The 17,081-nt window shown below is 46.8% G+C and overlaps 1 protein-coding gene across 2 annotated transcripts in view; it reads left to right on the top strand.

Moving 5' to 3' along the window:
* Positions 1-17,081, top strand: part of LOC106590004 (AT-rich interactive domain-containing protein 4B) — a 202,320-nt gene that overhangs the window by 34,066 nt on the left and 151,173 nt on the right. The gene's annotated exons all lie outside the window — the stretch shown is intronic.

Raw genomic sequence — 17,081 nt, 5'->3', positions numbered from 1 at the left:
GGCTGGCTGGCTGTGGGACCAGGCTGGCTGGCTGGCTGGCTGGCTGGCTGGCTGTGGGACCAGGCTGGCTGGCTGGCTGTGGGACCAGGCTGGCTGGCTGGCTGTGGGACCAGGCTGGCTGGCTGGCTGTGGGACCAGGCTGGCTGGCTGGCTGTGGGACCAGGCTGGCTGGCTGGCTGTGGGACCAGGCTGGCTGGCTGGCTGTGGGACCAGGCTGGCTGGCTGGCTGTGGGACCAGGCTGGCTGGCTGGCTGGCTGGCTGTGGGACCAGGCTGGATGGCTGGCTGGCTGTGGGACCAGGCTGGATGGCTGGCTGGCTGTGGGACCAGGCTGGCTGTGGGACCAGGCTGGCTGGTTGGCTGTGGGACCAGGCTGGCTGGTTGGCTGTGGGACCAGGCTGGCTGGCTGGCTGTGGGACCAGGCTGGCTAGCTGTGGGACCAGGCTGGTTGGTTGGCTGGCTGGGGGACCTGGCTGGCTGGCTGGCTGGCTGTGGGACCTGGCTGGCTGGCTGTAGGACGGACCTGGCTGGCTGGCTGTGGGACCTGGCTGGCTGGCTGTAGGACGGACCTGGCTGGCTGGCTGTGGGACGGACCTGGCTGGCTGGCTGTGGGACCTTGCTGGCTGGCTGGCTGTGGGACCTGGCTGGCTGGCTGGCTGGCTGGCTGTGGGACCTTGCTGGCTGGCTGGCTGGCTGTAGGACAATTTATACCGTGAACCAGTTATTTTGTTAAGTAAACATCATAATCTGTGAAGTAACGATGTTGTAATTGTACAATTAATATAAATTGAAACAAAGTTTCATGGACAGAATTGCTGTTTATAGATGTTCCCATTCCCCCTATGGTGCCTCCTCACCTCCTCTAGCTACCCAGAGGACTGTTGCTGTTTATAGATGTTCCCATTCCCCCTATGGTGCCTCCTCACCTCCTCTAGCTACCCAGAGGACTGTTGCTGTTTATAGATGTTCCCATTCACAGTAGAGGGGATATACAGTAGAGGCTATAGACAGGAGAGGGGCTATAGACAGGAGAGGGGCTATAGACAGGAGAGGGGCTATAGACAGGAGAGGGGCTATAGACAGGAGAGGGGCTATAGACAGGAGAGGGGCTATAGACAGGAGAGGGGCTATAGACAGGAGAGGGGCTATAGACAGGAGAGGGGCTGTATCCAGGAGAGGGGCTGTATCCAGGAGAGGGGCTGTATCCAGGAGAGGGGCTGTATCCAGGAGAGGGGCTGTATCCAGGAGAGGGGCTGTATCCAGGAGAGGGGCTGTATCCAGGAGAGGCTACATATACAGTAGAGAGGCTACATATACAGTAGAGAGGCTACATATACAGTAGAGAGGCTACATATACAGTAGAGAGGCTACATATACAGTAGAGAGGCTACATATACAGTAGAGACTATATCCAGTAGAGGGGCTATATACAGTAGAGAGGCTATATACAGACACCAGTTAGTCAGGCTGATTGAGGTAGTATGTACATGTAGATATGGTTAAAGTGACTATGCATATATGATGAACAGAGAGTAGCAGTAGTGTAAAAGAGGGGTTGATGGGTGACGGGACACAATGCAGATAGCCCGGTTAGCCAATGTGCGGGAGCACTGGTTGGTCGGCCCAATTGATGTAGTATGTACATGAATGTATAGTTAAAGTGACTATGCATATAAGATAAACAGAGAGTTGCAGCAGCATAAAAAGAGGGGTTGGGGGAGGGGGAGGTGGTGGGACACAATGCAGATTGCCCGGTTAGCCAATGTGCGGGACACGGGGGCACTGGTTGATGAATTGTAACTCAATATTAGGAAGGTGTTCTTAATGTTTTGTACACTCAATGTATAGATACCTTCCATTCTTTAGGGAGAACCATGCTGTACAGTAGAGAGGCTATCTACTTCTGACCAGGTGTATATATATGGAAGTAGAGATTCAGTCGGACTAGGCTACACAAACAAACGTTAAAAATGACCATATATATATATATATATACTGCTCAAAAAAATAAAGGGAACACTTAAACAACACAATGTAACTCCAAGTCAATCACACTTCTGTGAAATCAAACTGTCCACTTAGGAAGCAACACTGATTGACAATAAATTTCACATGCTGTTGTGCAAATGGAATAGACAACAGGTGGAAATTATAGGCAATTAGCAAGACACCCCCAATAAAGGAGTGGTTCGGCAGGTAGGGACCAGAGACCACTTCTCAGTTCCTATGCTTCCTGGCTGATGTTTTGGTCACTTTTGAATGCTGGCGGTGCTTTCACTCTAGTGGTAGCATGAGACGGAGTCTACAACCCACACAAGTGGCTCAGGTAGTGCAGCTCATCCAGGATGGCACATCAATGCGAGCTGTGGCAAGAAGGTTTGCTGTGTCTGTCAGCGTAGTGTCCAGAGCATGGAGGCGCTACCAGGAGACAGGCCAGTACATCAGGAGACGTGGAGGAGGCCGTAGGAGGGCAACAACCCAGCAGCAGGACCGCTACCTCCGCCTTCGTGCAAGGAGGAGCAGGAGGAGCACTGCCAGAGCCCTGCAAAATGACCTCCAGCAGGCCACAAATGTGCATGTGTCTGCTCAAACGGTCAGAAACAGACTCCATGAGGGTGGTATGAGGGCCCGACGTCCACAGGTGGGGGTTGTGCTTACAGCCCAACACCGTGCAGAACGTTTGGCATTTGCCAGAGAACACCAAGATTGGCAAATTCGCCACTGGCGCCCTGTGCTCTTCACAGATGAAAGCAGGTTCACACTGAGCACATGTGACAGACGTGACAGAGTCTGGAGACGCCGTGGAGAACGTTCTGCTGCCTGCAACATCCTCCAGCATGACCGGTTTGGCGGTGGGTCAGTCATGGTGTGGGGTGGCATTTCTTTGGGGGGCCGCACAGCCCTCCATGTGCTCGCCAGAGGTAGCCTGACTGCCATTAGGTACCGAGATGAGATCCTCAGACCCCTTGTGATTGTGAGACCATATGCTGGTGCGGTTGGCCCTGGGTTCCTCCTAATGCAAGACAATGCTAGACCTCATGTGGCTGGAGTGTGTCAGCAGTTCCTGCAAGAGGAAGGCATTGATGCTATGGACTGGCCCGCCCGTTCCCCAGACCTGAATCCAATTGAGCACATCTGGGACATCATGTCTCGCTCCATCCACCAACGCCACGTTGCACCACAGACTGTCCAGGAGTTGGCGGATGCTTTAGTCCAGGTCTGGGAGGAGATCCCTCAGGAGACCATCCGGCACCTCATCAGGAGCATGCCCAGGCGTTGTAGGGAGGTCATACAGGCACGTGGAGGCCACACACACTACTGAGCCTCATTTTGACTTGTTTTTAAGGACATTACATCAAAGTTGGATCAGCCTGTAGTGTGGTTTTCCACTTTAATTTTGAGTGTGACTCCAAATCCAGACCTCCATGGGTTGATAAATTGGATTTCCATTGATTATTTTTGTGTGATTTTGTTGTCAGCACATTCAACTATGTAAAGAAAAAAGTATTTAATAAGATTATTTCATTCATTCAGATCTAGGATGTGTTATTTTAGTGTTCCCTTTATTTTTTTGAGCAGTATATATATGGAAGTAGAGATTCAGTCGGACTAGGCTACATAAACAAACGTTAAAAAGCAACAGAATGTTTATCTTCAAATGTTGATAAACTATTTCTTAACATTATTAGCTCAGCAATGTGCACATTACATTTACATTTTAGTCATTTAGCAGACACTCTTATCCAGAGCGACTAACAGTAGTGAATGCATACATTTCATTTCATGCATTTTTTTGTACTGGCCCCCCGTGGGAATCGAACCCACAACCCTGGCGTTGCACACACCATGCTGGCGTTGCAAACACCATGCTCTACCAACTGAGCCACAGGGAAGACCGACATGACAGTAGGCTACGCGCAAATGTGCATTTGGCTACCTGACAATGATATATGTAGAGGTGTATGATAGAGGTGGAGGTGTATGATAGAGGTGGAGGTGTATGATAGAGGTGGAGGTGTATGATAGAGGTGGAGGTGTATGATAGAGGTGGAGGTGTATGATAGAGGTGGAGGTGTATGATAGAGGTGGAGGTGTATGATAGAGGTGGAGGTGTATGATAGAGGTGGAGGTGTATGATAGAGGTGGAGGTGTATGATAGAGGTGGAGGTGTATGATAGAGGTGGAGGTGTATGATAGAGGTGGAGGTGTATGATAGAGGTGGAGGTGTATGATAGAGGTGGAGGTGTATGATAGAGGTGGAGGTGTATGATAGAGGTGGAGGTGTATGATAGAGGTGGAGGTGTATGATATATGTAGAGGTGGAGGTGTATGATATATGTAGAGGTGGAGGTGTATGATATATGTAGAGGTGGAGGTGTATGATATATGTAGAGGTGGAGGTGTATGATATATGTAGAGGTGGAGGTGTATGATATATGTAGAGGTGGAGGTGTATGATATATGTAGAGGTGGAGGTGTATGATATATGTAGAGGTGGAGGTGTATGATATATGTAGAGGTGGAGGTGTGTGATATATGTAGAGGTGGAGGTGTGTGATATATGTAGAGGTGGAGGTGTGTGATATATGTAGAGGTGGAGGTGTGTGATATATGTAGAGGTGGAGGTGTGTGATATATGTAGAGGTGGAGGTGTGTGATATATGTAGAGGTGGAGGTGTGTGATATATGTAGAGGTGGAGGTGTGTGATATATGTAGAGGTAGAGGTGTGTGATATATGTAGAGGTAGAGGTGTATGATATATGTAGAGGTGTATGGTATATGTAGAGGTGGAGGTGTATGATATGTGAGTGGTGTATGGTATACGTAGAGGTAGTGGTGTATGGTATCTGTAGAGGTGTATGATATATGTAGAGGTAGTGGTGTATGGTATATGTAGTGGTGTATGGTATATGTTGTGGTGTATGGTATCTGTAGAAGTAGCTGTATGATATACGCTTGTTGACCAATCAGGACCTGAATATGACTGCACGTCACATAATCATTTAACACGTTCATTCATTTTTTACGTAGTTGTTACACATTGATTACACTACCACTGGTATTTCATATGTCACAACGACTCATCGATACGTCTGCTATGATGCTGGTAAAGTCTCGCGCCACTACAGTGCTGGTCATAAAAAGCTAGCTAGCTCATGGATGCAAACAATGTTCTTCCCCAAAAACACATCAAAACAGCATCATCTATTTCAGTAGCTGTAGTTAGCCAGCTAGCTATATAGCTGGTGTCATCTAAAATAACCCTCATGTATAAGACAGTTTAATGGTGGTCGGACCCATCTATGTGAAGCTAGCTACAACAAGGATTAGCCACAACAAGGATTAGCCACAACAAGGATTAGCCACAACAAGGATTAGCCACAACAGGGATTAGCCACAATTAGAGGACTTGGTGGTTAGCCTTCAAAATAAAAGTATGTCATTGACAGTGATGCAAATGAATACAAATAGTATAATTATGCTAAACGAGGTTGGAATGTTGTTATATAAAATTGCAGTGGAACAAATAATGCTTTATTACCAACGTGGTACTGTAAACACATCGTTCGTGGCCGGTGTTTGCAGACATTGTGTTTGTACAGCTTTGACAGGGCTACTGATAGTGGTGGCGCTTGGCTTGAACGTGCAAATTCAGAACACGACCTTCTATAACAGAACTGTGTTATACGACGTGTCAAATTAAAAGCTTATTTAATGTGTCAAATTGTGTTATTTGACACGCAAACTGCGTTCCTTTAGTATGTCGTTGTTATGATTTATTCATCTTGCTCCTTTGCACCCCAGTATCTCTACTTGCACATTCCAGTGTTTAATTGCTATATTGTGATTACTTCGCCACCATGGCCTATTTATTGTCTTATCTTACCTCATTTCCACTCACTGTATATAGACTTTTTGTTTTCTTTTGTTCTACTGTATTATTGACTGTATGTTTGTTTACTCCATGTGTAACTCTGTGTTGTTGTTTGTGTCGAACTGCTTTGCTTTATCTTGGCCAGGTCGCAATTGTAAATGAGAACTTGTTCTCAACTTGCCTACCTGGTTAAATAAAGGTGAAATAAAAAATAAATGTACGCCTCTAAGAAGAGGGACCGCAACACCCTGCTACAACTTAACTCTCCGTGGAGGTATAGAGGTATGGGACTGTAGGGGGAGGTATAGAGGTATGGGACTGTAGGTGGAGGTATGGGACTGTAGGTGGAGGTATAGAGGTATGGGACTGTAGGTGGAGGTATAGAGGTATGGGACTGTAGGTGGAGGTATAGAGGTATGGGACTGTAGGGGGAGGTATAGAGGTATGGGACTGTAGGTGGAGGTATAGAGGTATGGGACTGTAGGGGGAGGTATAGAGGTATGGGACTGTAGGTGGAGGTATAGAGGTATGGGACTGCATGTGGAGGTATGGGACTGTAGGTGGAGGTATGGGACTGTAGGTGGAGGTATAGAGGTATGGGACTGTAGGTGGAGGTATAGAGGTATGGGACTGTAGGGGGAGGTATAGAGGTATGGGACTGTAGGTGGAGGTATAGAGGTATGGGACTGTAGGTGGAGGTATGGGACTGTAGGTGGAGGTATAGAGGTATGGGACTGTAGGTGGAGGTATAGAGGTATGGGACTGTAGGGGGAGGTATAGAGGTATGGGACTGTAGGTGGAGGTATAGAGGTATGGGACTGTAGGGGGAGGTATAGAGGTATGGGACTGTAGGTGGAGGTATAGAGGTATGGGACTGCATGTGGAGGTATGGGACTGTAGGTGGAGGTATGGGACTGTAGGTGGAGGTATAGAGGTATGGGACTGTAGGTGGAGGTATAGAGGTATGGGACTGTAGGGGGAGGTATAGAGGTATGGGACTGTAGGTGGAGGTATAGAGGTATGGGACTGTAGGTGGAGGTATGGGACTGTAGGTGGAGGTATAGAGGTATGGGACTGTAGGTGGAGGTATAGAGGTATGGGACTGTAGGTGGAGGTATAGAGGTATGGGACTGTAGGTGGAGGTATAGAGGTATGGGACTGTAGGTGGAGGTATAGAGGTATGGGACTGTAGGGGGAGGTATAGAGGTATGGGACTGTAGGTGGAGGTATAGAGGTATGGGACTGTAGGTGGAGGGATAGAGGTATGGGACTGTAGGGGGAGGTATAGAGGTATGGGACTGTAGGTGGAGGTATAGAGGTATGGGACTGTAGGTGGAGGTATGGGACTGTAGGTGGAGGTATAGAGGTATGGGACTGTAGGGGGAGGTATAGAGGTATGGGACTGTAGGTGGAGGTATAGAGGTATGGGACTGTAGGTGGAGGTATAGAGGTATGGGACTGTAGGTGGAGGGATAGAGGTATGGGACTGTAGGGGGAGGTATAGAGGTATGGGACTGTAGGTGGAGGTATAGAGGTATGGGACTGTAGGTGGAGGTATAGAGGTATGGGACTGTAGGTGGAGGTATGGGACTGTAGGTGGAGGTATAGAGGTATGGGACTGTAGGGGGAGGTATAGAGGTATGGGACTGTAGGTGGAGGTATAGAGGTATGGGACTGTAGGTGGAGGTATAGAGGTATGGGACTGTAGGTGGAGGTATAGAGGTATGGGACTGTAGGTGGAGGTATAGAGGTATGGGACTGTAGGGGGAGGTATAGAGGTATGGGACTGTAGGTGGAGGTATAGAGGTATGGGACTGTAGGGGGAGGTATAGAGGTATGGGACTGTAGGTGGAGGTATAGAGGTATGGGACTGCATGTGGAGGTATGGGACTGTAGGTGGAGGTATGGGACTGTAGGTGGAGGTATAGAGGTATGGGACTGTAGGTGGAGGTATAGAGGTATGGGACTGTAGGGGGAGGTATAGAGGTATGGGACTGTAGGTGGAGGTATAGAGGTATGGGACTGTAGGTGGAGGTATGGGACTGTAGGTGGAGGTATAGAGGTATGGGACTGTAGGTGGAGGTATAGAGGTATGGGACTGTAGGTGGAGGTATAGAGGTATGGGACTGTAGGTGGAGGTATAGAGGTATGGGACTGTAGGTGGAGGTATAGAGGTATGGGACTGTAGGGGGAGGTATAGAGGTATGGGACTGTAGGTGGAGGTATAGAGGTATGGGACTGTAGGTGGAGGGATAGAGGTATGGGACTGTAGGGGGAGGTATAGAGGTATGGGACTGTAGGTGGAGGTATAGAGGTATGGGACTGTAGGTGGAGGTATGGGACTGTAGGTGGAGGTATAGAGGTATGGGACTGTAGGTGGAGGTATGGGACTGTAGGTGGAGGTATAGAGGTATGGGACTGTAGGGGGAGGTATAGAGGTATGGGACTGTAGGTGGAGGTATAGAGGTATGGGACTGTAGGGGGAGGTATAGAGGTATGGGACTGTAGGGGGAGGTATAGAGGTATGGGACTGTAGGTGGAGGTATAGAGGTATGGGACTGTAGGTGGAGGTATAGAGGTATGGGACTGTAGGTGGAGGTATAGAGGTATGGGACTGTAGGTGGAGGTATAGAGGTATGGGACTGTAGGTGGAGGTATGGGACTGTAGGTGGAGGTATGGGACTGTAGGTGGAGGTATGGGACTGTAGGTGGAGGTATGGGACTGTAGGTGGAGGTATGGGACTGTAGGTGGAGGTATGGGACTGTAGGTGGAGGTATGGGACTGTAGGTGGAGGTATGGGACTGTAGGTGGAGGTATGGGACTGTAGGTGGAGGTATGGGACTGTAGGTGGAGGTATGGGACTGTAGGTGGAGGTATAGAGGTATGGGACTGTAGGTGGAGGTATAGAGGTATGGGACTGTAGGGGGAGGTATAGAGGTATGGGACTGTAGGTGGAGGTATAGAGGTATGGGACTGTAGGGGGAGGTATAGAGGTATGGGACTGTAGGGGGAGGTATAGAGGTATGGGACTGTAGGTGGAGGTATAGAGGTATGGGACTGTAGGTGGAGGTATAGAGGTATGGGACTGTAGGTGGAGGTATAGAGGTATGGGACTGTAGGTGGAGGTATAGAGGTATGGGACTGTAGGTGGAGGTATGGGACTGTAGGTGGAGGTATGGGACTGTAGGTGGAGGTATGGGACTGTAGGTGGAGGTATGGGACTGTAGGTGGAGGTATGGGACTGTAGGTGGAGGTATGGGACTGTAGGTGGAGGTATGGGACTGTAGGTGGAGGTATGGGACTGTAGGTGGAGGTATGGGACTGTAGGTGGAGGTATGGGACTGTAGGTGGAGGTATGGGACTGTAGGTGGAGGTATGGGACTGTAGGTGGAGGTATGGGACTGTAGGTGGAGGTATAGAGGTATGGGACTGTAGGTGGAGGTATAGAGGTATGGGACTGTAGGTGGAGGTATAGAGGTATGGGACTGTAGGTGGAGGTACAGAGGTATGGGACTGTAGGTGGAGGTACAGAGGTATGGGACTGCAGGTGGAGGGATAGAGGTATTGGACTGTAGGTGGAGGTATAGAGGTATGGGACTGTAGGTGGAGGTATAGAGGTATGGGACTGTAGGTGGAGGTATAGAGGTATGGGACTGTAGGTGGAGGTATAGAGGTATGGGACTGTAGGTGGAGGTATAGAGGTATGGGACTGTAGGTGGAGGTATAGAGGTATGGGACTGTAGGTGGAGGTATAGAGGTATGGGACTGTAGGTGGAGGTATAGAGGTATGGGACTGTAGGTGGAGGTATAGAGGTATGGGACTGTAGGTGGAGGGATAGAGGTGTGGGACTGTAGGGGGAGGGATAGAGGTATGGGACTGTAGGTGGAGGTATAGAGGTATGGGACTGTAGGTGGAGGTATAGAGGTATGGGACTGTAGGTGGAGGTATAGAGGTATGGGACTGTAGGTGGAGGTATAGAGGTATGGGACTGTAGGTGGAGGTATAGAGGTATGGGACTGTAGGTGGAGGTATAGAGGTATGGGACTGTAGGTGGAGGTATAGAGGTATGGGACTGTAGGTGGAGGTATAGAGGTATGGGACTGTAGGTGGAGGTATAGAGGTATGGGACTGTAGGTGGAGGTATAGAGGTATGGGACTGTAGGTGGAGGTATAGAGGTATGGGACTGTAGGTGGAGGTATAGAGGTATGGGACTGTAGGTGGAGGTATAGAGGTATGGGACTGTAGGTGGAGGTATAGAGGTATGGGACTGTAGGTGGAGGTATGGGACTGTAGGTGGAGGGATAGAGGTATGGGACTGTAGGGGGAGGTATAGAGGTATGGGACTGTAGGGGGAGGTATAGAGGTATGGAAGTGTAGGTGTGAGTCAGGATGACAAAGCCAGAGAATACCGTTTACAGGGAATTTATTCCTTCACGCCGTAAATTTGGGGAAAAGGGGCTGAACGGAACCAAAGCATAGAGAGTAAATATCAAAGCCCCCTTTCTTACCTGCCTACCCACTACTGACCTAACTAGCACCAGCTGGTGACCTACTGACCTAACTAGCACCACCTGGTGACCTACTGACCTAACTAGCACCACCTGGTGACCTACTGACCTAACTAGCACCACCTGGTGACCTACTGACCTAACTAGCACCACCTGGTGACCTACCCACTACTGACCTACCTAGCACCGCCTGGTGACCTACCCGCTACTGACCTAACTAGCACCACCTGGTGACCTACTGACCTAACTAGCACCGCCTGGTGACCTACCCACTACTGACCTAACTAGCACCGCCTGGTGACCTACCCACTACTGACCTAACTAGCACCGCCTGGTGACGTACCCACTACTGACCTAACTAGCACCGCCTGGTGACCTACCCACTACTGACCTAACTAGCACCGCCTGGTGACCTACCCACTACTGACCTAACTAGCACCGCCTGGTGACCTACTGACCTAACTAGCACCACCTGGTGCACTAACCAAAATACAGGGGATGGTCCGCCCAGGTCTTACCTAGTGTGTGTATAGACAGTAAACCAGTTCGGGTTATGTATGCCCCACGGGCCTCTTGCCTAAACACTGCCAAGGTGCCTTCCCCTTCCCCCCCTGGGAACAAAAACAGAATAAGAACCACTGCGTCCTATTGACACACAACCAATCAGCTCTCTCTCTCACTCAACCAATACAGGAAACACTAATCATCTCTCTCCTAACAACAACCAACACAGGACATCACCCTCATCTCTCAGCAATCATCTGTCCAAAATGCAGGACATCACCCTCATCTCTCAGCAATCATCTGTCCAAAATGCAGGACATCACCCTCATCTCTCAGCAATCATCTGTCCAAAATGCAGGACATCACCCTCATCTCTCAGCAATCATCTGTCCAAAATGCAGGACATCACCCTCATCTCTCAGCAATCATCTGTCCAAAATGCAGGACATCACCCTCATCTCTCAGCAATCATCTGTCCAAAATGCAGGACATCACCCTCATCTCTCAGCAATCATCTGTCCAAAATGCAGGACATCACCCTCATCTCTCAGCAATCATCTGTCCATAATGCAGGACATCACCCTCAGCTCTATCTGAGAATAACAGAACATTGGCTTTTCTAGCTGGAGAAGGAGTCCAATGGGATACAGCTGTACCCTGACGAGGTGGCGGGGTCAGCTCCAATTAGCCATGGAGTCGACCAATCAGCTGCTTGGGGGGGATTCCAGGAAGCCATCCTTAAATACATACATACATACAAGTACACAAACCACAACACAGAAACTGGGGAATGTAACAGTCGTGAAGCTGATAGCAGTGACGCTATTACTGTGTAACTTCTGAAAAATAGCTCATTTGGTAGTGTGTACTGGTGCTCGACCAGTCGGCGAAAGCCAACATCACCCACGACAGAGAACGGTTGATTGTCAAGGACAATGAATTCCATTATCTTGACATGAATTGATTTCACCTTTTGAGTTGTCTCACTGAAATATTCATACTCTGTCAAATGACTGCTGGACTTGTTGACTGCTCGATCCACACAGCAGACATTGTGGGCGAGGTTAGGAATGCTGTGTTGTACGTGTATTGTAAAGTTTTACATGGCGTCATTACGTCATGTACCTAAGTTTTATATAGGTATGCACGTCAGCTTTGACATCGGTTTTGCACATTGCCGTTAAACTAGACATCGGCCGGTACCGATATTGGCATTTTTAGCTAATATCGGGCGATTCCGATTATTTATTTTTTATATTGTGCATCCCTAAAACCAATAGCATGAGATAAATAAGGGTACTGGTTTCAATGGCATATGGAAGTCTTTTATAAAATAATTTCCTCCAAGGATATTGTCAGATTTTGCCTAGGCTACTTTGAAACAAGCATGTCTGGTAATATGTAGTAAAACGTTCAGGTTTCAAACAATTAAGTAACTGTATGTTTTTTTCAAAATGCATACTGCCTCCGGCTCATTGCAAAGTGGTGTTTGACACGCTGGAAAGCGCGATTCTATTACCAGATGAGAGAAAGAAATACAACTCTTTAATCGTGGCCAAAAAAAAAACATATTAAGGTAACACCCAAGTAGTTTAGTCTCCTCAACTTGTTCAACAGCCCCACCGTTCATTACCAGATTCAGCTGAGGTCTAGAACTTAAGGAATGATTAGTACCAAATACAATGCTCTTAGTTTTAGAGATGTTCAGGACCAGTTTATTACCGGTCACCTGTTTTCAAAACAGACTGCAACCCTTGGTTACTTCATTAGCTATCGTTGCTGACCGCGTATACGGTTGAATCATCAAAACTGTACACATTTTTACTTTTCCTCAGCCAACAAGTCAAGTAACGAACAGCAAAATCACCAGCCTATCTACTGTTCCCCACAGTAGAAAGCTTTTCTATTGGTCAGCTTGTCATTCTGTGCGAGGAAGAAATATTCCCCAACAGTATCTAGGACAGTTGTCGGACGATAGATCACAAATGTAATATATATATATATTTTTTTTAATGAACGTTTAAAAGCACTGAGGCTGACGCAAAGAGCTCAGAACATTTTAGCTTAAGTCAGATCTTGTTTAGAGGTGCTACTGGACAAGGAAATAAAGTTGATTTTTGAACCGCAATAGAACATGAGAGCTTGTTTCAACAGGAAGTGTTTTATTAAATACTGACGGCCTCCGCTCAGACTGCAAGGCCTTTCTCTGCAGACGAACAGAGCCTCGTATGACGGAATCAAGCCTTTAGACATTCCTGTTAATTAGGCTACAGCATATTTGTCAAACATGACCGGCGATGGGCCAATATCTGTAATTTAATAGGCTTGTTAGAGTTTAGCTACATTTCTGGCACCTGCCTCATGTCAGCGTCGGTGTGGACATGACAGACTGTAGCCAATATGCATATCGCCTACACTTTGACCTGTCGGCAAATTTATCTACCTACGTTTACATATGTTTTTAACAGAATAGATCATGTGTCTGTTTAAAAAAAAAAAAATTGATGAATGGCCTGGTGCCCTGGTAGATTGGACACCTCTTGAAATCCAAATGGCTTTGCTCTTAAAAATCACACAATTCTATGCAAGGCAAGAGCTTTTTTCCCCCTCGCATACCAGGAAGGAGATCCCTACTTGCAAAACAATACATTGCCACATTGATACATCACTGAGGTGTTATTTCAACAGCAGCACAGTAAGTGTAAATGTCTGGAGTATTCATACCTTTTTTTTTTTTAGTATAACTTGTCTTGGAGTAGTGTCAGCCTTTTTTAAAAGTGATTTTTTTCTAATATTTAGAAGGATGCTATGTTTGTGTGGGTTGTTATTTCAACAGAATTAGCAGCAGCACAGTAACGCTGGAAATGTCTGGAGACTGTATTCTACAAACGTAAGATTAAACCAATTAAGGCTGCGCGTGATCACTCTCAATATTCAGCTTCTAATGAATTCTACTACACTGCTTTGGTACCTATTTCTCCTTTCTGGGGAGGTTCCCATTGCTTGGAAGGCAGCCACTGTTCATCCTTTATTTAAAGGGGGAAATCAAGCTGATCCTAACTGTTATAGGCCCATTTTCTATTTTACCCTGTTCATCTAAAGTGTTGGAAAAACTTAGCAAGAAAGCCAGTCAGTGGATTATTGACGTCTGTAGTATTCTCTCTGGTCTGCAATCTGGTTTCCACTTTGGTTATGATGTCAATGCAACCTTAAAGGTCCTCAATGACGTCACCATTGCCCTTGAATCTAAACAATGTTGTCCTGCTATTTTGTGTTAAACGCTCTACAACAAACCTTTTTTAGTGTCCAACAAGCTTTCTCTGCCCTGAACCTTGTTCTGAACACCTCCAAAACAAAGGTCATGTGGTTTGGTAAGAATGCTCCTCTTCCTACAGGTGTGATTACTACCTCTGAGGGTTTAGAGCTTGAGGTAGACACATCATACAAGTACTTGGGAGTCTGGCTAGACGGTACACTGTCCTTCTCTCAGCACATATCAAAGATGCAGGCTAAAGTTAAATCTAGACTTGGTTTCCTCTATCGTAATCGCTCCTCTTTCACCCCAGCTGCCAAACTAACCCTGATTCAGATCACCATCCTACCCATGCTAGATTACGGAGACATAATTTATAGATCGGCAGGTAAAGGTGCTCTCGAGTGGCTAGATGTTCTTTACCATTCTGCCATCAGATTTGCCACCAATGCTCCTTATAGGACACATCACTGCACTCTATACTCCTCTGTAAACTTCCCCAGAGTCAGATGAAATCGTGGAATATTTTTTTGTCTGTGTCCGGTATGAAGGAAGTTAGGAGGTAGTTGCGCAAGCCAATGCTAATTATCGTTAGCACAATTAATGGAAGTCTATGGGTATCTGCTAGCATGGTTGCAGATACCCATAGACTTCCAGTTGTTGTGCTAATGATAGTAATTTTGATAGCGCTAGTTAGTAACTCTTCAAACTGCACACAGAGACATATAAAAATGGTCTGACTCTGGGTCAGTAGATAAAGGACCTCATCTGACTCTGGGTCAGTAGATAAAGGACCTCATCTGACTCTGGGTCAGTAGATAAAGGACCTCATCTGACTCTGGGTCAGTAGATAAAGGACCTCATCTGACTCTGGGTCAGTAGATAAAGGACCTCATCTGACTCTGGGTCAGTAGATAAAGGACCTCATCTGACTCTGGGTCAGTAGATAAAAGACCTCATCTGACTCTGGGTCAGTAGATAAAGGACCTCATCTGACTCTGGGTCAGTAGATAAAGGACCTCATCTGACTCTGGGTCAGTAGATAAAGGACCTCATCTGACTCTGGGTCAGTAGATAAAGGACCTCATCTGACTCTGGGTCAGTAGATAAAGGAGTTCATCTGACTCTGGGTCAGTAGATAAAGGAGTTCATCTGACTCTGGGTCAGTAGATAAAGGAGTTCATCTGACTCTGGGTCAGTAGATAAAGGAGCTCATCTGACTCTGGGTCAGTAGATAAAGGACCTCATCTGACTCTGGGTCAGTAGATAAAGGACCTCATCTGACTCTGGGTCAGTAGATAAAGGACCTCATCTGACTCTGGGTCAGTAGATAAAGGACCTCATCTGACTCTGGGTCAGTAGATAAAGGGGATCATCTGACTCTGGGTCAGTAGATAAAGGAGATCATCTGACTCTGGGTCAGTAGATAAAGGACCTCATCTGACTCTGGGTCAGTAGATAAAGGAGTTCATCTGACTCTGGGTCAGTAGATAAAGAGGATCATCTGACTCTGGGTCAGTAGATAAAGGAGTTCATCTGACTCTGGGTCAGTAGATAAAGGAGTTCATCTGACTCTGGGTCAGTAGATAAAGGAGTTCATCTGACTCTGGGTCAGTAGATAAAGGGCCTCATCTGACTCTGGGTCAGTAGATAAAGGGCCTCATCTGACTCTGGGTCAGTAGATAAAGGGCCTCATCTGACTCTGGGTCAGTAGATAAAGGGCCTCATCTGACTCTGGGTCAGTAGATAAAGGACCTCATCTGACTCTGGGTCAGTAGATAAAGGACCTCATCTGACTCTGGGTCAGTAGATAAAGGACCTCATCTGACTCTGGGTCAGTAGATAAAGAGGATTGTCAAAATCCCCAGTTCATGTTTTTTTCTGCCATTACCCTATTCCCTAAATAGTGCACTACCTTTTTGAATTGTATGGATCTTGGTCAAAAGTAGTGCACTATATAGGGAATATTATGTCATTTGGGGTGCAGTCCTAGTGCTAAAGTAGCTGGGGCAACAAGCAGCATCAGACCAAGGTCACTAATATGTCTCTCACTGCAGATTGATACAGGTTGTAAACAAACCCCTCTGTTTCTGTGCGGAGGATCCGTTCTGAACTAGATTCAGAACGTCAGACACTCAGAATCTCACCGTCAGACACTTCTAAAGAAATGCTGATTTTGTTTCCATCATGTAGTCGTTCTTAGACCCTGACTGAGTCCCAAAGACCCATCTTATGTCAGGTTCAAACCTAGCTTGAATCAAAACAGAGTTCAGACATGAGCTTGTCAGAGGTGTCAAGAAATGTTTACGTGAAGACATATCTCTGTTGGGGGGGCCTGGGAAGAGAGAGGCACTCCTAAGCCGTGGTATATTGACCATATTATATACCACACCACCTCGGGCCTTATTGCTTATCTATACCACCACGGCTGTCAGCCAATCAGCATTCAGGGCTCGAACCACCCAGTTTATAATAAATAGTAATTTTTACATTCGTTTTTTTTTTGCATGTTTTTTTCCTTTTCTGGATATACATTTTAGACAACTTTTGTCTTTTGTGAAAATTGGTTACCATTGACTTAACTGTTGAGGGTGACATTTCAACCATACAATTAAGACCAATGACTTGTGCCAGGTCTATGCAAGTAAATGATGTTCTCTGCTGCCAATGACTGGAACGAACTACAAAAATCTCTGAAACTGGAAACACTTATCTCCCTCACTAGCTTTAAGCACCAGCTGTCAGAGCAGCTCACAGATCACTGCACCTGTACATAGCCCATCTATAATTTAGCCCAAACTACTACCTCTTCCCCTACTGTATCTATTTATTTTATTTATTTTGCTCCTTTGCACCATATTATTTATATTTTATCTCTGAACTTCCTTCAAACTACAAATCTACCATTCCAGTGTTTTTCTTGCTATACTTTATTTAC

The sequence above is a fragment of the Salmo salar genome, chromosome 28 (assembly GCF_965601325.2).
Source record: "Salmo salar chromosome 28, fSalSal1, whole genome shotgun sequence".
Lineage (NCBI taxonomy): Eukaryota > Metazoa > Chordata > Actinopteri > Salmoniformes > Salmonidae > Salmo > Salmo salar.
The sequence above is the reverse complement of the archived record's forward strand: the minus strand, read 5'-3'. Positions and strand labels throughout refer to the sequence as shown.